We start from the raw sequence: 22,028 nt of genomic DNA on the forward strand, positions 1-22,028 counted from the left end.
TCACAGGCAGTTTGCCAACCTACACAAGTGAGGTATCATTTTTATCGGGAGACTGAGGTAACATTGGGTGGTAGGAAATGTGTGCTGATGTGGTGATCCCACACAGAAATGTGGAAAATGTTTTTTTTTTTTTTTTAGCTAAATGTGAGGTTTGCAGAAAACACTGGGGGATCCATGTAAGTCAAACCTCCCTGGACTCCCTCAGGTGTCTAGTTTTAAGAAATGTCTGGGTTTGGTAGGTTTCCCTAGATGGCTGGAGAGCCCAGGACCAAAACGGCAGGTGTCCCCCCCCCCCCTGCAAAAAACGATAGTTTTGTAATTGATAATTGTGATGTGTCCACATAGTGTTTTGGGGCATTTCCTATCACAGGCACTAGGCCTGCCCACACGAGGTACCATTTTTATCGGAAGATGTGGGGGAATACTGGATAGAAGAAAGTTTTGTGGCTCTCCTCAGATTCCAGAACTTTGCAGCACCGAAATGTGAGGAAAAAGTGTTTTTGTTGCCAGATTTTGAGGTTTGCTAAGGATTCTGGGTAACAGAACCTGGTGAGAGCGCTACAAGTTACCCCATCCTGGGTTCCCCTAGGTGTCTAGTTTTCAGAAATGTCCAGGTTTGCTAGGTTTTCCTAGGTGCCGGATGAGCTGGAGGCCAAAACCCGCAGCTAGGCACTTCACAAAAAACAGGTGAGTTTTCTTTGGGAAAATGTGATGTGTCCATGTTGTGTTTTGGGACATTTCCTGTCACAGGCACTAGGCCAACCCACACAAGTGACATACCTTTTTTATCGGGAGACTTGGGGGAATGCTGGGTGGAAGGAAATTTGTGGCTCCTCTCAGATTCCAGAACTTTCTATCACCGAAATATGAAGAAAAGGTGTTTTTTGCCAAATTTTAAGGTTTGCAAAGGATTCTGGGTAACAGAACCTGGTGAGACTGCCACAAGTTACCCCATCCCGAGTTCCCCTAGGTGTCTAGTTTTCAGAAATTTCCAGATTTGCTAGGTTTGCCTAGGTGCTGGATGAGCTAGAGGCCAAAACCCACACTAGGCACTTTACAAAAAACAGGTGAGTTTTCTTTGGGAAAATGTGATGTGTCCATGTTGTGTTTTGGGACATTTCCTGTTGCGGGCACTGGGCCTACAACACAAGTGACATACCATTTTTATCGGGAGACTTGAGGGAATGCTGGGTGGAAGGAAACTTGTGGCTCCTCTCAAATTCAGATTTTTCTGTCACCGAAATGTGAAGAAAGTGTTTTTTAGCCAAATGTTGAGGTTTGCAAAGGATTCTGGGTAACTTTTTGTAGGAAAACCCTGAAGGATCTACACACATGACCCTTTGCTAAATACAGAATTTTGTCTACTTTTCAGAAATATTTAGCTCTTCGGAATCCAGCATTGGTTTCACACCCATTTCTGTCACTAACTGGAAGGAGGCTGAAAGCACAAAAATAATAAAAATGGGATATGTCCCAGTAAAATGCCAAAATTGTGTTGAAAAATGTGTTTTTCTGATTCAAGTCTGCCTGTTCCTGAAAGCTGGTAAGATGGTGATTTTAGTACTGCAAACCTTTTGTTGATGCCATTTTTAGGGGAAAAAATCCACGTGGTTTCTTCTGCAGCCCTTTTTTCCTTTTTGTTTTTAAAAAAAACTAAAATTAAAAAATGTAGATGTATTTTACCTAATTTCTTTGTCTCCTCCAGTGGAACCCACAAACTCTGGATAACTCTAGAATCCCTAGGATGTTGGAAAAAAGAAAAAAAAATTGGCATGAGGATCTTATGTGGACAAAAAGCTACGAGGGCCTAAGCGCGAACTACCCCAAATACCCAAAAAAAGGCTTGGCACAGGAGGGGGGAAAAGGCCTGGCAGCGCAGGGGTTAATTTGTAATATAGCTGTGTTGACCAATTATTATAGTAACCATAACATAAGAATATGTCACTTAGGGCCTGATGTATATGTTGGCGGGAAGTAAACTCCAATGTGGCGGCAACAGAGTTCCCTCAATGCCAACATAGTGGTATGCTAGCCCAATTTAATTTTTGGTGGACCATCAGTTTGGCCCTGCAGAGGCTACTCCGTTCCTGCCGTGGCCAAACTTCTCTGACAGCCCTGGGAAGTAAGGGCTGTGAGATAAATGGTTACAAGTCAGCCCGCGTAATTTAGATCGGTGAACATGTACCCATATTGTTTTTGCTGTTTCTCTCCCCCAGGCAAAACCTGGCCGTAAGGGACAGTAGATCGTAATAATCGTCTCACGCTAACATGACAAAGGGAGCATTATTATTATTATTTTTTTAAATAAAATAACATCTTGTTTTGGGATTTTTGTTTTGTAAAGAAAAAACAAATATTCCATGCTACGGGTCTTCGGCCTGTTGATGCAGCCCTGTCTCACAGAGTAAAATGAATTGGCAGGAACCATTGTAACAGCGGTTCCTGGCAATGCTTTTCAGGCCGTCATTTATAAATTAGGCGGGCGGCCACTACGTCATGGGGATGGAGTAATCTATTCTGTCCCCATGGCGGACAAAGCAACATCACAAAACAAAATAAAATGAAATGAAGTGACGGAATGGCAGACCGTCCGCCCAGATATAAATCTGGGGCTAAGTCACTGAGATTTTACTATCTTCAAACTGGAATATAACAGTGAGGGAAATTCTAACACAAGCTTCAAATTGGCGTCTGTACTGGACCCAATAAGACAAGAATAACATACAGTGGCTAATTAGGTCAATTGTTGACAGTTAGATAGTTGACAACAGTCAAAAGGTGTTTGTATCATGTGAATTTGAACTCATAAGAAGGATGGCTGTCTTAAAATCACCATTACAGTCAGGTTTTACTCACAGGAAAGGTGAGAAAGATTTGGTTGGGAGAAATGTATGACAGGTCCTAAATAATTATGTGACATATTTACTTTTCTTTTCCACGATCCAACATAGCAAGGCGAATGTGTACTGCCTAGCACCAACGCAGGCACCCTTGCAACATTCTGCAAGGGTGCCTGCATTATGGGAAGGATTGGATTGTGCAGGAAGGAACCATTATGCCAAAAAAACAATCCTTAGAGGCATACTCATCTTTCTATGTGTTGTGAAGTACTCATGTAAAGAGGACGTATTGAGGTGCACTAAAGATATTTCTCTTTGTCACGCTTCTGTTGGGTAGGCGCACCTTTTTGTCCAAACTCAGGTTTACAAGTCTTTTTAAATCTGGGTTTGCATACAAATATATAGGTGGATATATAGGAATGCCCATGCTCCACCCATGTAGGGCCGACCCGAGCCAAAGTAATACAAGGCAGTGCTGTGCACTACATTGTGTTACTTTGTATTTATCAAAGCATGCTAAGTCACGCACATCAACTCTGCATGGCTAGTAATCCCCAAAAAGGATTTTGCATTGGGGTGCCCCAAAAAAGGTGATATTTTTCCCCCTAGAAGTATCAAAGGACTTATCTTGTAAAGACTTAGGCAAATATTTTACAACCAATTTTAAAAAAGGGCTCTAAGTTGCTTCCACAAAATCATAACTAAATTGCCCGTCCAGATGCAAGTGGGAAGTTACTTAGTAAGTCCTTATTATAGCATCTACATTTATAGTTCTCTAAGCACTGCTATCCCTAGAACACTCTGGTTTTCAAGCGAACTACGCACTCCTAGATAATTTAACAGCGTGACAAATAACCTTGTTTAACGAATCAGCCCATCTTTGCTTCTTTTACTGATTTCATTACAACATCTGATTTTTAGACCGAGGTACGTGAGAAGTTGGATGCCCTAGAACTTCTAGTTATAAAATTTAAATTGCGCTAGCTCTCCTTATACGCACATGGACTTGGGGGCCTCATACTTCATACTGATACACTTAATGGGACTAAGCAAGATTTACTGTTGGTGCCATTGCTTTTCTTCTTTGATCTACACTTGGTATTTCAAGAGGTCAGAAAATGTCCTCCTTGATTGGGAAAGTGTTATATCCGCGTACTTAGAATTGGCGCGTGGGAGAGAATGTGGAATGAGGTGAGAGAGGCGGTTCCTGTGGAAGGTGGAGGTCGGGATGCTTTCTCTTCCGACAAACTTAATTTCTCTACAATAAATTTCAGAAACTCTTACCTCGCACTCTGCTTCCAGTGTTTGTTTAGCCACCGCCATTGGGCTTGCAACACTGGCGGCGGGGGACTTTCCTACGCGTCTTTCAGGAGGCATCCCGACCCTGTGATCTGTACCTCTGCCGAAACAATTTTCCCTTCTGATTTTGGACCGTAACCTTGAGTGGCCCATTTCCCCTTTTATACTTTGGAGGGAATTTTTTTTTCTTCATTGGTGTTTTCATTCTCTCGGGCGTTACGGTGTTCTCCCCTCGAGCATCGTCACGCGCTTGGACTCCAGCTTTGAGCTCGCGTTTCCCAGACAACGTGTCACGCCGTCATTGACTCTGACACCAGCCTCGAGCCCCCGTTTCCAAGACAGCGCGTCATGCCGTCATTGACTTTGACGCCAGCCTCGAGCTCCCATTTCCAAGACAATGCGTCACGCCGTCATTGACTCTAACGCACTTCACTGAAGCGTCTGGTTCCCAGGGCAACTCCACACGGCATTCTCTCTCCAATCTGCTATTGACTTTACATGCGCCGCATGTAAACTCTACTTCCATGCAGCAGCTTCTTTTGAATTACTACAATCTGAACCCAGTGTTCTGCTTTCAAAATACAAAAGGAACGCAGTAGTTTTACATTTCATCTCTAATTTCAGCCTGTTGATTTTGTTGTTCTGCGACAGGCATGCAATTTTCTACTGCGACAGGCACGCAAACTTATCTCTTTTGAACCTAACATCGGTCTGTGGATTTCGTTCTTCTGCGACAGACACGCAATTTCCTACTGCGACAGGCACGCAGACTCACTTCTTTTAAGACACTGAATTGAGACATTTCTTAGGTTTTTTTTATCTCCTTTTTTCGTTGCTAATAATGCAGAATGCTGCTGCTCCTCCTTTCTTTCTCTCCACTCCGGGTGATCCTCCAATCAAATGGGGCAAGTGGAAGAAAGTGTTTGAGAGGTATTCTAGAGTTTGTGGGACTTCGCTTAGTACTGAGAGGAGAACTGCCCTATTACTTCACTGTCTAGGTAGGGAGGGTCAAGAAGTTTTTGACCATCTCCCTGACATTCCTGACAGTGAAGCCATCAGTCTAAACGAGTATGAAATTTGTATTAAGAAATTGGACTTGCATTATTTACCGAAGGTCAGGACTATTTTAGAGAGGTACTATTTCGGTAGGAGACTGCAGTTTGAAGGAGAATCTGTGAAAACTATGTTACTGATTTGAGACGTTTAGCTTCTTCATGCAAGTTTGGTTCTTCCCTTGATGAACAAATTCTTGACCAATTTATGCTAGGTTGTAAAATTGATAAAGTATGTGATGAATTATGGTTGTTGGGTGATCCCCATCTAGATGAGGTAGTTGTACTTGCGAAAAGAACTGAACACTCCTTGAAATGCGTTGAGGTTATGAAAAAACATGATTCTAAGGAAGTATCTGTGGTGAGGGACAGTAAACTTAAGAATGTTACTCAGGGTATCGTCAAGAAGAAAAAATATTTCAGGTGTGGTAAAGAAGGGCATTTTGCTAATGATAGGATTTGTCCAGCTAATAACAGTTCCTGTTCTTACTGCAAGAAGGGTCATTTTGCTGCGGTATGTAATCAACGGAAGGTTAAACAAACTGTTAACTCTGTTGATAATCACACAGAAGATGTTAATGATTTTCAGTGTGGTCAAATGTGTTACAGATATCTGACTGCAGCGTCAAGGGCCCTGTAGATTATGTTTTGGTGGAAGGGGAAAGAGCTTAATGCTCTTTGAATCTGGTGCCAAAATCACAATAGTTTCCAAACCAGTTTTTCCAGGAACATCTAAGAGGGAAGGTCTGATTATCTGTACCTGATATCAGACCATGCGCATATGGTGGAGAACCAATAGAGTTGCATGGTTACTTTCTAGGCTTGCTCGAGTATGGTCAACATTTTGCTTCGGGCAAAATCTGTGTCTCAAAAAAGGGGGACAGCGTATTTAGTTGTTGGCATCAAAAAGATTTGGGGGTCATGCTTGACCCTAACAGTTCTCCTCCTATAATACTTAAAGAGCAGTTTTGTGTTGGGGAAGTGAGAAATGTGAATTCTGATTTGGTAACTGCTCTTTATCGTGACTTTAGAGACCTTTTCAGTGACAAAAAAAGGATGTATGAAAGGATATGCCCACAAGATTAGGTTGCTTCCTGGTTCCATTCCTTTCTGCAGTAAGGTTCGGAATGTACCTTTCTCCGTAAGGGATGACCTTCAGGCTGAGTTAACAAAATTAAAAGGCCAAGAAGTAATAGAGCAAGTAGAAGGCACAGAGTGGTTGGCTCCCATAGTTATTGCAAGAAAAGCCAATAACAAGATTAGACTTTGTGTGGATCTTCGCAAGCTCAACAAGTGTATTTTTGTCAACAGGTAGCCTCTTCCCAATATTTCCAAATTGCTATCCATGGTCTCAGGAGCTAAAGTTTTTTCTACAATTGACCTCACTTCAGCTTATCATCAAATTGAATTAGATGAGTCGTGTAGGAACTATACAGCTTTTATTACTCCCTATGGTACTTATAGATTTGTTCGGTTACCCTTTGGTCTAATTTCTGCTGCCTCTGTATTTCAAAGATTGATGGAACGTGTGTTGAAAGGATTATGTGGTGTGTGTGTGTACCAGGATGACATACTGGTATATGGTAGAGATACTGAGGAACATGAGGTGAGACCTAAATAGGTTCTAGGGAGAATAACGGGATGTGGTTTGACTATAAAAGCTGAGAAATGTAAGTTTGGTGTGAATATCATTAATTATTTAGGGCACACCATTTCTGGTGAAGGCGTATTGCCCAAGAAAGAACTGGTTGACTCCATTCGTTGCCTTTCTTCCCCCACCTCAAAAGAAGAATTAATGCGATTCCTTGGCATGGCCGAATTCTACAGTAAGTTCGTCAGGAATTTTGCCAGTTCTTGTTTCAATATGAGGAGTTTGTTAAAGAGAGGGGCTGAGTATACTTGGAATGAGGAATGTGAGAAAGAGTTTTGTGATCTCAAAGAGTCTCTAGCAATGGCACCTGCCCTCAAGAATTTTAATCCAAACCTGCATTCCATTTTGACCACTCATGCCAGTGGTAAAGGTTTAGGGGCTGTCCTACAACAAGGAGGGTTGAATCCTGAAAACACCATTGCGTTAATTTCTGGAAGTCTTAAAGGCGCTGAGACCAAGTATTACGTAATAGAGAGGGAGGCTCTCGCTGCCTTTGGGCCATTAAGAAATTGAAGACGGTTTTGTGGGAAGGCTCTTTTGTAGTGAGATCTGATCACAAGCCATTATGTGAAGTCTTTTATTCCAAGGGGATTGATGCGGTATCCAGTAGAATCACTAAATGGATTGTTGGACTACAGGAGTATGATTTTGTTGTAGAATATGTGCCTGGCTCTTTCAATCTATCGGCTGATGTCTTATCCATATTAGTTCCCGGTGGAAGCTAAGGACCAAGGTGATGAGAATTTGGATGATGAGTTGGAATGTTTTGATTGTGTGTGCAAGATTAATTTAGAAATAATCCCGGAAGCCAAATGGCGTGAAGAGACCTTGAGAGATGCTATCTTGCAAGAGGTCATCAAGTTGTTACGAGATGGTTGGAAGATGAAAAATCAAGGTAGTGATGGAAATAGTGAATTTTGGAATGCAAGGAATGAACTATAGAGTGTGGTGATATTCTACTAATGAGGGGTACAAGATTGGTTCCTCCCTCAAAGGTGAGAACTCAATTGATAAATCACACTCACAACAGTCACATGGGCATTTCAAAGACTAAATAGAGGTTGCGTTCCTCCTATTGGTGCCGGGTATGGATATTCAGGCTGAGAGGGTGCAATGAGTGAGAAAGCCTTAAAACCTAGAGGCCAACCTATTGTGAATAGGGATGCACCGAAAGGTCAGTGGCAAGACATTGCTTTAGACATTTTAGGACCCATTCATGGTAGTAGTATGGCTGAACATGTGATTGTGGCTATTGACATGTGTTCGAGGTGACCTGAAGTATGTTTTACTAGGAGCATTGAAACAAACAAAGTGATAGAGTTCATTAAGGATTTGATGATCAAACAAGGCATTCCCTCTACTCTCCTCACAGATAATGGGGTGCAGTTAGTTTCTGGAGAAATGAATGATTTTTTGAATGGATGAGAATTAAACACAAATTGTGTGCCCTGTACCATCCAGAGTGTAATGGCATGGTAGAATGTTTCAGTCGAGTCCTCAAAGAAACTATCTCAATTGCTAAAAACAGTCAATTGAATTGGAAGGAGGAAGTGTTGAAAAAGGTCTATGTATATAGACACACTCCTCACTCGTCTACGGGTCAGACACCTTTTTCTTTGTTTCGGGGTAGGCATTGTAACACTGGTTTGGAACCCAATTGGGTCAATAATCTACTTGATGGTAGAGGTAGAGTGGTGATGGATGATAGTTGGATGCAGAAGGAACAGGAGAAGAAGGTGAAGAGTAAAATTAATTTTGATAACACACATGCTGTAAAGAAAACTGTGATTAAGGTTGATGATTGGGTTCTAATCAAGAATTCTCTCATGACAAGCAAACTGTCTGGTCTTGTGAAGGTTGTGAAACTATTTACCAATGCAGTGAAAACTGATAACAATAGGATTTGGAATTTGAATAGAGTTGTTAAGTATAGCGGTGATCACAAGGACTTGAATAAAGGTAATATGCATAGAAATGCTTTTGATAATTCCTCAGAGAATCCCGACTTAAGGAGACTGAAAGATTCGGCTGAAGCTTCGCCGAGGAGTTTGGTAATGAGGAGATTGAACAGACTTGTCAAGCTACCTTCGCATCTCAAGAACTATGACCTGTTGTAAAGAGCTTATGTTTTTGAAAGCAAAAATCCAATAAAATGTGGTCAAACTGGCCTTTGGCCAGCTTGCTCGACACCAAACAACATGATGACATTCAACGTACTCATTAAAAAAAGTTACGAATTTAAAGAAAATAATCCTTTTGCCTGATTTATGGACTACTCAATGGCGATAACATTGACAGAAACAGGCTCTGAAGAAATTGAAGTTATGAGGCATTGGTAATACTTGCTACACTTCTTGATGGGACTCTAGTTTAACTACTAGAATTTTGACTGAAAATAGTCTATAATCGAGTATGCTGTAAAAAAAAACTTCACGTGTCAGCTCTTAGATTTTTAACCTGATGGAAATATTTTCAGAAGGTGGTTTGATGGAAAAGTGCTTGATTTTGTGAGCTAAATTCCAACCGTATCTGAATGCAGAAAACGTTCTTAAAGAGTTTATGCTGCAGCCTATTTAACTGCGATACAGGTTTTACTGTAGGTACATGTTGCCCATTAGAGAGTGTTGGGAAGAACGTTGTAGTTGCTTCAATCAATGGACTTTCAATATTTGCATTAATCCTGCAAATGATGAAAGTGATAGCAGAGGCCATGTTTTTTGTGAAGTGTAGTTGATATTTCCAGGAGCCGGTGCTGGATTTCCAAATTCCTAAGTAGCTGTAGAGGGGCATGTAATTTAGGTTCCTATTACCTAGAGACCATTTTTTTCGGCCCTTTTTTTGGATTTTCAGAAATTCATGATTTTAGGTATGCTTGTATAAGACCCTGGAGTTGGAATTTTTGTGATAACCATATCGTTTTGTTATGCCACCTATGATGGACCAAGTGGGTGCATTATACAAACACTCAGGGCCATATTTATACTTTTTGACGCAAAACTGCACTAACGCAGTTTTGCGTCAAAAAATTAGCGCCGGCTAACGCCATTCTGAAGCGCCATGCGGGCGCCGTATTTATTCAATGACGTTAGCCGGCGTTAGCCGCTGGCGCTGCCTGGTGTGCGTGAAAAAAAATGACGTACACCAGGCAGCGCCGGCGTAGGGGAATATGGAGCTTGGGCGCCAAAAAATGGGGCAAGTCAGGCTGAGGCAAATTTTTCGCCTCAACCCGATTTGCGCCATTTTTTTCGACTCCCAACCCCCATTGAAATGACTCCTGTCTTAGCAAAGACAGGAGTCATGCCCCCTTGCCCAATGGCCATGCCCAGGGGACTTCTGTCTCCTGGGCATGGTCATTGGGCATAGTGGCATGTAGGGGGGCACAAATCAGGCCCCCCTATGCCACAAAAAAAAATAACAAAAAATACTTACCTGAACTTACCTTAAGTTCCCTGGGATGGGTCCCTCCATCCTTGGGTGTCCTCCTGGGGTGGGCAAGGGTGGCAGGGGGTGTCCCTGGGGGCATGGGAGGGCACCTCTGGGCTCCTTCCGAGCCCACAGGTCCCTTAACGCCTGCCTTGTCCAGGCGCTAAAAAAAACGGCGCAAAAGCAGCTGGACGTCATTTTTTTTGACCCGCCCACTCCCGGGCGTGAATTTTGCCCGGGAGTGTAAATACGGCGCACATGCCTCGGAGTCACTTTTTTAGACGGGAACGCCTACCTTGCATATCATTAACGCAAAGTAGGTGTCCACGCTAAAAAATGACGCAAACTCCATGGACTTTGGCGCTAGACGCGTCTAACGCCAAAGTATAAATATGGAGTTAGTTTTGCGTCGGAATTGCGTAAAAAAAAATGACGCTATTCCGGCACAAACAGAGTATAAATATGCCCCTCAGTGAATTTGCGTTGACCATACCGATTTGTTATACTACCTATAATGAACCTACTGGGTGTATTATACACATATTCAGCGCTGATGAAGTTTGCATATAATGAAACACTTTGGCAACAGGCTAAAACTGTGATTTTTGACTGTTTGCACATAAGATCGGGCTTTGGAAATTCATCAGGCAATAAAAAGCAATTTTGAAAAATGTGGATTGAGAGAGAAGTTCTTTGGAAAAGAGTGGAACTGACAACAGCTGTTGTTTTAGTGAACTGCGTTATTTGGACAATTGTATCTCGTGAGTGCTGGATCCTCAAATAGTGGTTATCAGAGGGAAGTAGATTGCAATTGGGAAGGTGAACTGGCTGACCTCTCTGATCCATGTGCACCCGATACTTGGAAATATAGTGGTGCCTGTAGTAGGAGTCCTTGGCCATTTTCTGTACATTGTTCATTGAACCAACAGTTTTAACTAATTGGATTAAGGGGGCTGGATGTAATTTATCAAACAGTTTGAGGATATAGGTATCCAGGAGGGTGGTCGCGCCTTTGCCTTCCTGCAGGAACTGACCGGACATCATGGCATACGCTTCAGCCACTCCCCATTGCGTATTACTTGACGGCAAGTAAGTACCATAGATGCCCTTTCGGTTTCCTCTCTTTATATTAAAGGAGCGCGATACGTGACCTCCTGTGCACACCCAGCTCGCAGCTTAGTTTACAATAGCTTGATCAATTTAAGGAACTCGAGGCCCATCCCCATGGCTTCCAACATGTGGGTCAGAAAAGGCCAGCCAAGTTGTTGAAGGCTTTTTCGAAATCAAGGGAAACTGCCACTGGACAATCCGCTGCGCCCTCAGTGGCACCCATGATATGACACAGATGTTGTGTGTTGTAAGAGGTTGCCTTTTGTGGGATAAACCTGCATTGATTGAGATGAACAAAGGAATCAAGCGTTGGGAGTAATCTCTTGGCCAGGGCCTTGCTCAGGATCCTGTAATCAATGTTAAGCATGGGGTTGGCAGTAGGAACCCACCAAAAGTGGGTCCTTGCCTTGTGTCAGTAATACTATAAGAGCCTCATGAAGAGTCAGGTAAGATGCCCCATTGATAAGGTTCATGGTACACTGCTAAAGGTTTAGGAGCCAGAGTGGCATGGAATGCTGCATAGTACTCCACGAGGAAGCCAACAATGCCAGGGGTCTTTCCCTGTGCCACCTAGCAGATAGCCAACTGGAGTTCCTTCATGTGTATGGGGTATTCTAAGTCCGACAGCTGCAGGGAGGGATAAGCAGGGAAGAGCAACCTCCTGCAGGAAAGCCCTGTTTCCTAGCAGGGAAGGTTCGGTCGGGGGACACTATAATTAATCATAGTACTGGACAAACACATCATTAATGTCCACCTGGGTATTAACTATTTGACCTGCAGCATCACGAATAGCCCCTATTACTGTCCCGGGGTTTTCTGAGCGTAGTATGCCAATGTTTATCACCTTCCACGTGCTGGTGCGCTAAGGCGGTCTTATGGTCATTGCTAAACTGCTGGGCCTCATTGCGGTATTGATGGCGGAGCTCTGCCATTCATGGTTGAGCTCGGCCACCGTCAGTGCTTCAATTTTCGTGGCTCATATCCATTCTTTTAAGTCAGCCACAGAGCAAAAAAATGCAGGGGCATATTTATACTCCGTTTGCGCCGAATTTGCGTCGTTTTTTTCAACGCAAATTCGACGCAAAACTAACTCCACATTTATACTTTGGCGTTAGACGCGTCTAGCACCAAAGTTCATGGAGTTAGCGTCATTTTTTGGCGTGAACACCTTCCTTGCGTTAATGATATGCAAGGTAGGCGTTCCCGTCTTAAAAAATGACTCCGATGCATATGCGTCGTATTTATACTCCCGGGCAAAAATGACGCCCGGGAGTGGGCGGGTCTAAAAACCCCGCATTTTCGCCTCTTTTTAACGCCTGGGTCAGGGCAGGCGTTAAGGGACCTGTGGGCTCAGAATGAGCCCAGAGGTGCCCTCCCCTGCCCCCAGGGACACCCCCTGCCACCCTTGCCCACCCCAGGAGGACACCCAAGGATGGAGGGACCCATCCCAGGGAAGAAAAGGTAAGTTGTGGTAAGTATTTTTTTTAATTTTTTTTGTGGCATAGGGGGGCCTGATTTGTGCCCCCCTACATGCCACTATGCCCAATGACCATGCCCAGGGGACAGAAGTCACCTGGGCATGGCCATTGGGCAAGGGGGCATGACTCCTGTCTTTGCTAAGACAGGAGTCATGTTAATGGCGTCTGGGCCCCCCAAAAAAATGGAGCAAATCGGGTTAAGACGATTTTTTTGCCTCAGCCTGACTTGCCCCATTTTGGGACGCCCAAACGCCATTTTTCCCTACGCCGGCGCTGCCTGGTGTACGTCGTTTTTTTTCACGCACACCTGGCAGCGCCGGTCGGCTAACGCCATTCAATAAATACGGCGCCCGCATGGCGCTTCAGAATGGCGTTAGCCAGCGCTAATTTTTTTGGCGCAAAACTGCGTTAGCGCAGTTTTGCGTCAAAAAGTATAAATATGGGCCGCAGTCTTTGCATCGCATGATGTGCTAATCCAGTGCCCTATCATAACCACCTTCATGGCGTCCCGCTCCAGCCACCTGGAGTCAACCATACCAACATTTTCAACGAAGTATTGCATGACGTGGGTACCTATGGCCTCTCTGTCAGGCATATCATTTAGTGCTTCTGTCCGCAATCTTCATGTTGAAATGAGGGACCGGGCCACTCCCCGACAAAAAGTAACTTTGAGCAGGTTATGATCAAAAACATTTCTGCCCAGGTATTCGGAGGTCTGCACCAGTGGCCAAAAGTCCAAAGTGCAAAGGACAGTCATATCTGGTGTCTACCAGGGGCATAGTAGGAGTATACAGTGTCTCTGGGGTGTCATAATTGCCAGATATCAGGTAAGTGCAGCATCCTGGTCCAGTGTTGAAAGTGTTTAATCACCTGTACTCCCTGCATACCCAGAAGTTAGGGTCCAATGCAGTGTCATTTACACAGTTAAAATCTCTGCACCACAGATTAGGGGCCTGAGGGTGCAGAATTAGAGATGGAGATAGTATGTGACAGAATTAGGCTTGGTGTGTGTTAGGTGCTTATATGGAGATCAGTGAGAGGGGGCACCCATCTAAGGAGCCTTCTAAGAGGACATAGCTATCGTTCAGGTCAATTAGCACCCTCCATTTCACAAATGGCACTTCAGGAGCTACCCAGACCGGAACACCACTGACGTACGGAGAGTAGCCATTGCCATAAGCCTGCCCACTCCAACATCTACTGACCTTCTTGAGTTCCCCATTTGTAAGGTATATTTCTCGGACACATGCGATGTCAATATGTCGGTCTCCAAGGTATGCATGAATCCTGTGCCGTCGCATGGGTATTTCTGTGCCCCTAATATTCAAGGTTAACATGTTAAAGGAGGTGGTCAAAGTAGATAGAGTGTGCTGTGAGGCAAAAGCGTGCAAGACAGTTTCTCCCCCAATGAACAGATCACCTCTGCTCACTCAAGCCCTCCCGTCCAGCCAGATGAAAATAAACACACTGAACTGCAACACAACAAAACGCCTTTACTCCAGGATTGGACCTCAACAAGCATCGTATCATCATGTCCCAAAGAAGAAACCTAGATGTGATATAGACTATCATCAATTGAAAGTCCTTGTGGAAGTGTCGGGGGGTAGGTAAGGGGAGGTGGGTGGGTAATAAGATTTACGTGATGTGAGGGAGATCATTTGGGCCCAGTAGGGAGAATTAAAGTAGTGAGACCCACTTTCTCAAAACATAAAACAATAATACCAAACCTCCGAACATGTTATCAGTTGACTCACTGTACTGATTATGGGTAGTAAGGCTGCAGGGGTCCTAAAGGGTGTGGCATCTCCCGGCGGGGAGAGCCCTTTGGGTTAATCAAAGAACCTTTCCTAGAGGCGGCAGAGCCAGGAATATCCAACTTTGAGTCTAAATCAGTGTCCATGGCCTGGGCTTGGTATCTGTTGGTGTTGCGTGTGGAGACCTCACTGACCGCGCGCACCCTTTCCCGAGCTACCAGTTTGTCCATGGGATGGGATCGAGTCTCGAGTGAGTGGTGGTGGCGCTTTGGTCTCCAATCATACCAGCCCAGCAGGCCATCACTGGAGATGTCAGGCCTCTTGGGGGGGATGCGGGCCAGCCTTCTCCGCAACACGATGCAAATAAGGCAGTACCTGCAGTAGGAAGGAGCCGGGCATTGCAACCGGAGATCCTCTGCAGGGCAGCAAGGCCCTGGAATACTTGGAGGCCTCTTGCCTGTCTGGCCTTATAGGTGCTTGTTCCACACTTCCCTCATCTACGGGGAAGCTCTTATTGTCAAGCGTGGCCATGCTAGAGATGCCGCTGGGATGCAAAGAACGCGGTGTGCCCACCTCACTCACTGCAGCCCCCATGACATTCAGTGAAGTTGATCTCTGCGGCGACTGTGCTCTTTCTGGTCACGGCACTTGCTGGAGGCTGGGGGCGCAGCAGCCAAAGTAAGCAGGCAGAAGATGTCACTCCTGAGCTGCTCACCATCATTGCAGCACAACCACTGCCAACACCACTCACCCAGGGTCCTCAAGGGTCTGGCATCTCCCAGTGGGGAGAGCCCTTTGGGGTGATCAAAGAACCTTCCCCAGAGGCGGCAGAGCCAGGAATAGCCAGCTTTGAGTCTAAATCAGTGTCCATGGCCAGGGCTTGGTACCTGTTGGTGTTGCGTGTGGAGACCTCAGCGACCGTGTGCACCCTTTCCTGAGCTACCTGTTTGTCCTTGGGGTGGGATTGAGTCTTGAGTGAGTGGTAATGGTGCTTTGGCTTCCAATCATACAAGCCATGAGGCGATCGCCGGAGATGTCAGACTGTTCATGTATGCCCATGGAGCGCAGCCACCCCTAGACTTCCCCGTTGGTGTAAAAGAAATGGGTTGAATCAGAGCCCAACACTTGCAGACAGACAGAGAATAGTAAAGCATAAGAGTGTCCCAAGATGCGGAGCTTCACCTTAACTGCCCCAGAGATATTGCGCTTCTTCTGGACTTCAGCTGTGTAATCCAGGTAAGCTGTGATTGTGGCACCACTGTATGTTCAGGGGTCCTTTGCCCTAAGCAGATGCAGCAGGAGGTCTCTGTCCCAAAAGTTGACAAGGCGTACTGTAATAGGGCATGGGGGTGACCCCAGGGAAGGAGGGGGACCCAGAATCCTATGTGCCCTCTCAATGGAAAATCATTTCGGGGCCCTGGCAGTCATGACCCTCGTGTCCAGTGCTACTGCGGGGTCTGGAGTGGCAGACTCAATTAAAAGTATGCCCTGGGGTCTCCCCAGGAAGAACCTCAGCAGGCCTCTCGGGGGATACAGGTCATTCTTTTCCACAACGTGGTGCAAATAAGGTGGTACCTGCAGTAGGAGGGAGCTGGGAGCTGCGACCGTAGATCCTCTGCAGGGCAGACAGGCCCTGGAATACTTGGAGGCCTCTTGCCTGCCTGGCCCCATAGGTGCTTGTTTCACACTTCCATTATCTACGGGGAATCGTTTATCGTCAGGCGTGGCCTGCCAGAGATGCAGCCTGGGATCCAAAGAATGCAGTGCACCCACCTCACTCACTGAGGCCCCTATGCCATTCAGTGAAGTTGATTTCTGCGCCGACTGTGCTCTCTCTGGTCACGGTGCTTACTGGAGGCTGGGGGTGCAGCAGCTGAAGTACACAGGCAATAAATGTCACGCCTGAGCCGCTCGCCGTCATTGCAGCACAGCCACTGCCAACACCTCTCACCCAGGGCCCCCTAATATTTTTAGGAGTGAGAGGGGAGGCCAAATGGTAGCTTGGGCCCTGGATCATGGAGGATGGTCGCAACAAGGCCCAGATGTATAAAGAGCTTCAATGCGAGGTGTCCGGCCAAGGCGCCATCTTGGCCATGCTCCTCAGCTCCCCCATATAGAATGGGGTGGCAGAACATAAGTGTGGCAGGGGACACGCCTTCGAAATTTAAATGCCCCTTTTAAGTCACTAATGTGGAATAGGCCTGGTTCAATGCCTTGGCTACAGTGGGTCCTTTTGTTGGTGATTCATCATCTCGTTTCCATGTCTGTAGCCAGAGTCTCCTCTGGGTGTGGTGATCTGGACTGATCTTCTAAATAGCTTGGATGCTGGGTTGAAATTGGTGGTGCAGTGTGGTCATATTAGTACACTTTCAGAAAATTGTGACTGGACCACTTACTCCTTGTACCTTCTTCATGATGTGCATAAATTGCTAACATGACCAGTGACTTATGGTGTGATTCATTGATGATCGATGTTGAGAGTATGCAGGTACCCTTAAAACTCAAGGTCATGAAATGATAGACCATTGTCTGTCTTTAGAGTCTCTGGAAGAACCACACACAGCAACCATCTTTTCATGTTTTTGTTTCAATGCATCAAATGCTATTGACTCTGCAAATTTGAACACCCTTATTTGGTACAAGAGTTGTATATCAATAGTAGGTATTGTCCATCTGGTAAGATACAAATAATCTGCGCACACCATGGACATTGGTTCAGTTCATTCTTCCATGATGGTGTTCAAGGCTGATCAACTCCTGTGTCCTGACATAGCTGACATCTGCTATACGAGGCTCTGCTTTTTCATGCAAAATGTCGGAACCAAGGCTTTTCTTAGGGCCTTGCTTTGGCACTGGCGACATCCCGGTACCCTTGGGGTGCCAGATGTACTATTCCACCCACTAAGGTTCAACAAATCACTGTCGAACCCTCTTTTAGGACTGTCTTTCACTGTGACATCTGATTTCTTATTTAACCTCCCCCATCAGGCTTAGGCGCTATTTGTCATCCTGAGTCCCAATGAAGGTGCCCTTGCAGAAAGTTCTTCAACGAAATTAACTCAAAAGCGGCTATGGCAGTCTGCAGACACATGGGGCCATATTTATACTTTTTGACGCAAAACTGCGCTAACACAGTTTTGCGTCAAAAAAATTTGCGCCGGCTAACGCCATTCTGAAGCGCCATGCGGGCGCCGTATTTATTCAATGACGTTAGCCGGCGTTAGCCGCCGGCGCTGCCTGGTGTGCGTGAAAAAAAATGACGTACACCAGGCAGCGCCGGCGTAGGGGAATATGGAGCTGGGGCGCCAAAAAATGGGGCAAGTCAGGCTGAGGCAAATTTTTCGCCTAAACCCAATTTGCGCCATTTTTTTCGACTCCCAACCCCCATTGAAATGACTCCTGTCTTAGCAAAGACAGGAGTCATGCCCCCTTGCTCAATGGCCATGCCCAGGGGACTTCTGTCCCCTGGGCATGGTCATTGGGCATAGTGGCATGTAGGGGGGCACAAATCAGGCCCCCCATGCCACAAAAAAACAAAACAAAAAAAATACTTACCTGAACTTACCTTCAGTTCCCTGGAATGGGTCCCTCCATCCATGGGCGTCCTCCTGGGGTGGGCAGGGGTGGCAGGGGGTGTCCCTGGGGGCATGGGAGGGCACCTCTGGGCTCCTTCCGAGCCCACAGGTCCCTTAACGCCTGCCTTGACCAGGCGTTAAAAAATTACGCTAAAGCGGCTGGACGTCATTTTTTTTGACCCGCCCACTCCAGGGCGTCATTTTTGCCCGGTAGTGTAAGTACGGCGCACATGCCTCGGAGTCATTTTTTAGACGGGAACGCCTACCTTGCATATCATTAACGCAAGGAAGGTGCCCACGCTAAAAAATTACGCAAACTCCAAGATCTTTGGCGCTAGACGGGTCTAACGCCAAAGTATAAATATGGAGTTAGTATTGCGTCGGATTTGCGTAAAAAAAAACGACGCAAATCCGGCGCAAACAGAGTATAAATATGCCCCTAAGTCTGTTAGCATTATCCATACCCTCATACACTTTAAGGAGATGCGGGGCCAGCTGGGTACGTTAGTGGGCATAGAATTTGATCGTGAAGCCATTGGTCCGATCTGGATTATCGCCTCCTGAACTTCAGCCAGTGTAACTAGGCGATCCAATTCCTTTCGCTGCAGGAGGTTGACAGTGGAAGTATGGACACATGTAAAATAGGCAGTGAGTGCATGAGGGTCAGACACAGAGGGCGTCCTATATAGGCCCCTGTAATAATTTTCAAATTCTCCATTGATATCTTCTTGGGTGCTAATTACCTGCTCTGTGGGTCGTCGTATTGCAGTGATCTAGAGTCTGGGTTTTTTCTCAACGCAGCAACTTGCCTTATCCCCATGACCATGTTGTAGCTGTGTGTACACTTTATAACCGAATTTGGACAGCCTTGTCACTAATTGCCTGAATTATTTTCGCGAGAGCAAGAGACCGTATTGATCACGATCTGTCAGCCACACTCGCTGTAATTCTCCCACGCAGCTCTCAATGGCTGTCACTTCATCATTCAGCCCCTTCTGCACCCTGTAACCTGTTTTTATGGATAAACTGTGAAGCACAAGTTTAAATGTATCACATTCAATCCATACATTTGATACTATCCCTTCTTTATCCTGGAAGTAGTTATCAATGGCATTGCTGATTTGAGAGCTAAACCCTATGTCTGCCAAGGCTTCAGTTTGTAGGTGCCAAATAGGAATCTTTAGTCTGGACCTACCCCAAATCAGTGAGACCAGGAAGGGGCTGTGATCTGAGAGGGTCCTGCCCAAGTATTCCACTCTCGTGCATTGCGTAACCATCATATCTAGTTTGGAGTGTAATTTGTGTACCACTGAGTAGTGGGAATATTCCCTGTCAGAGGGGTGTAATAAGCTCCAAAAATCCCCCATCTGTAAATCCCAAGCCCATGTGTTTAGATGTTGTGATAAGGAGCAGGGGTGTACCCCGGAAGGGGGCGTGTGGATCTGTCCATCACCAGGTCAAATGTGTGCGTGGCTTAATCAAAGCACAAGATGGGTGTGGAGTCATGTAAAATGCTGGTTGCCCTGCAGTTGGCGCAAATACTGCTACAAGTATTAAGGGTAGTCCATCAAGTATGCCTCCCAACACTACATAGTGACCCTCTGAGTCAATCAGTGTGTGACATCGTAAACGGCACACTCGGGCCACCCACATCAGTACACACCTCGCCTAACTAGAGTAAGTAGTGTCATAGACCCCACCCTGCCATCATCTATTCAGTCTATTGAGTTCTAGTGAGTAAGGTGCGTCACCTGGAGACAGGCAAAATGGATCTTGCATCGCTTCAAGTAGGCATATGTGTTGCTTAGCATAGGAGCCCATACCACTCGAATTCCATGTGATAAACCTCTATACCAGTACTGTTGTGAGAAAGTGAACATACATGAGGCTCAAGTAACAGGGCCAGCTATATGATGTCATCCCCCAGAGCCACACACATGGGTTCCAAGTCATCAACATTATCTCAAACTACCTTCCTCAGGCCATTGTGCAACGGTGCAACAGTTGGCCATAAACCTCACACAGTATATAAACTAAACTAATAAAGAGTCCAGCGGACCACAGGGGGCATTACAGGGTCACCATAAACTGGTATAGTACAGAGATCACTCAAGCTGTCCTGTAGCACCAATGACCATTACAAGCTGTTCCTTGTCCCACTGCCCCTGTACAATTAGGCCAGCTCAATAGGATTTATGGCAACCATGACAGCGGACCATCACCCAATCAAGAAAAGGTTATAGTCACAAGAGTCATCCAAAGAGATCTGCAGTAATTGGGGTAACCTACAGGACCCCCCCTGCAGCATTTCCAGATAGTCAACTGCTATGAAGCCACCTGTGGATTGAGCGTCCAAGACATCTAATGTGCTGGTGTTTTTTTCCTGAATTGGGGGACCCACCCGAACCAGTGCAGCCACCATCTGTGCTCTTTCCTGTGCTGACTGATCTTGAGAGGGGCAGGAGCGGGTTTTATGGTTTGATCGGCTCCAAATCCACACCAGAGTTCAGCCTCCTTCAGCATCTTGCTGGTCCAATGGAGGATGTTCCCTTTTGGATTCCAGCCAGTGCCAAGCCTCATGGGCAGATTGAAAAGAAGCACCTTGTCACCATCCAAAACTCAGAGTTTGCCTGGGAAAATTACTGCATATTTGATCCTTGGTTGTAAAAGTCTGAGCTTCACTGTGTAGTAGGAAGCTCTACATTTCTGAACAACAGCTGTGTAGTCCATCCAGGAATATAGTGACTGTCTGGTTCTCCACTTGCCATGGGCCTTTAGTGTGAGCAATCTGTAGAATGTTATCTCTATCTTGGTAATTGAAAAGGCGTGTCACTGCTGGGCGTGGAGGTGCCCCAGGAGGTTTCAGTGAGCTTGTTCAACTGAAAAGAAAGTGGACATCTTGCCTCCTAAGACTGTTTGCGCCAGCCAGTATGCCAGATGTATATCCATGCTCAAGCCATCAATCTTCTCGGGTAGGCCCACCACCTGTATGTTGGTCTATCGCAATCTTCTTTTAGTGCCTTTGGCCTTACATTTCAAGAGGTTCCTCACACATGTGACTCATGTTGATGATCAAAGTGTCTAGTTTTGGCTCCATTGTCACTTGTAAGCCCTGTACAGCCGCAAGAAGCTCAGTGAACTTTCATTAGTCCTTGCAGTATATGTTGAGAGCTGGGAGCCAACGTTGCTGGGGGTGACTCCATCTTAGCCAGAGTGGAAGCTTGCTGGGTTTCCCCTGATTTGGAGCCTTTAGGGTACACCATCATAGCATTGAAGGTGTCATGGTCGCTGCCACAGGTGGGGCGCGCAGTGTCCCCTCCTCCATGAGGTAGAAGCATGCCAATGCTGGTTTCCTGTGCTTGCCCTTACTAAATAAGTCAAGCGATAAATAATCACACCCTCTGCATGCACTCCCCAGGAGCTGGGTGACCTCACCTGGTGTGTAGTGGTCTGCTGTCTCCTAGTCATCTATGGTTTGGCCATTCCTATATCTGGCAGTATGCTGGACGGTACGATCAGTAAAGGAGTGGAGGGTGGCAGAAAAGAGGCTAATTCATTGATAAGGCCCACCGATCCTCATCAGTGGTCCAGCTGCGTGGGGGATGCCCCTCCCTGTTGTCAAACTTCGGAAGGGTGGTCGTTTTGTAATTATGTGGGCTCACATATGAGTGTATAGGACACTCCCTATTGCAATAGTTCTCTACAAGTGTGAGGCAGTGTAATAGGCCCCTCGTCAAAGTCCTTAGCCCATTATGCTTCAGGATCTTTAGAGACTTGTGGTCTGACCTGCAGAGATAAAGGCCTCCCCCCCCTCTATCCCTTGTCACCATCACAAGGTGAGGGATA

This window comes from Pleurodeles waltl, chromosome 6 (genome assembly GCF_031143425.1).
Source record: "Pleurodeles waltl isolate 20211129_DDA chromosome 6, aPleWal1.hap1.20221129, whole genome shotgun sequence".
In the NCBI taxonomy this organism is placed as follows: Eukaryota; Metazoa; Chordata; class Amphibia; order Caudata; family Salamandridae; genus Pleurodeles; species Pleurodeles waltl.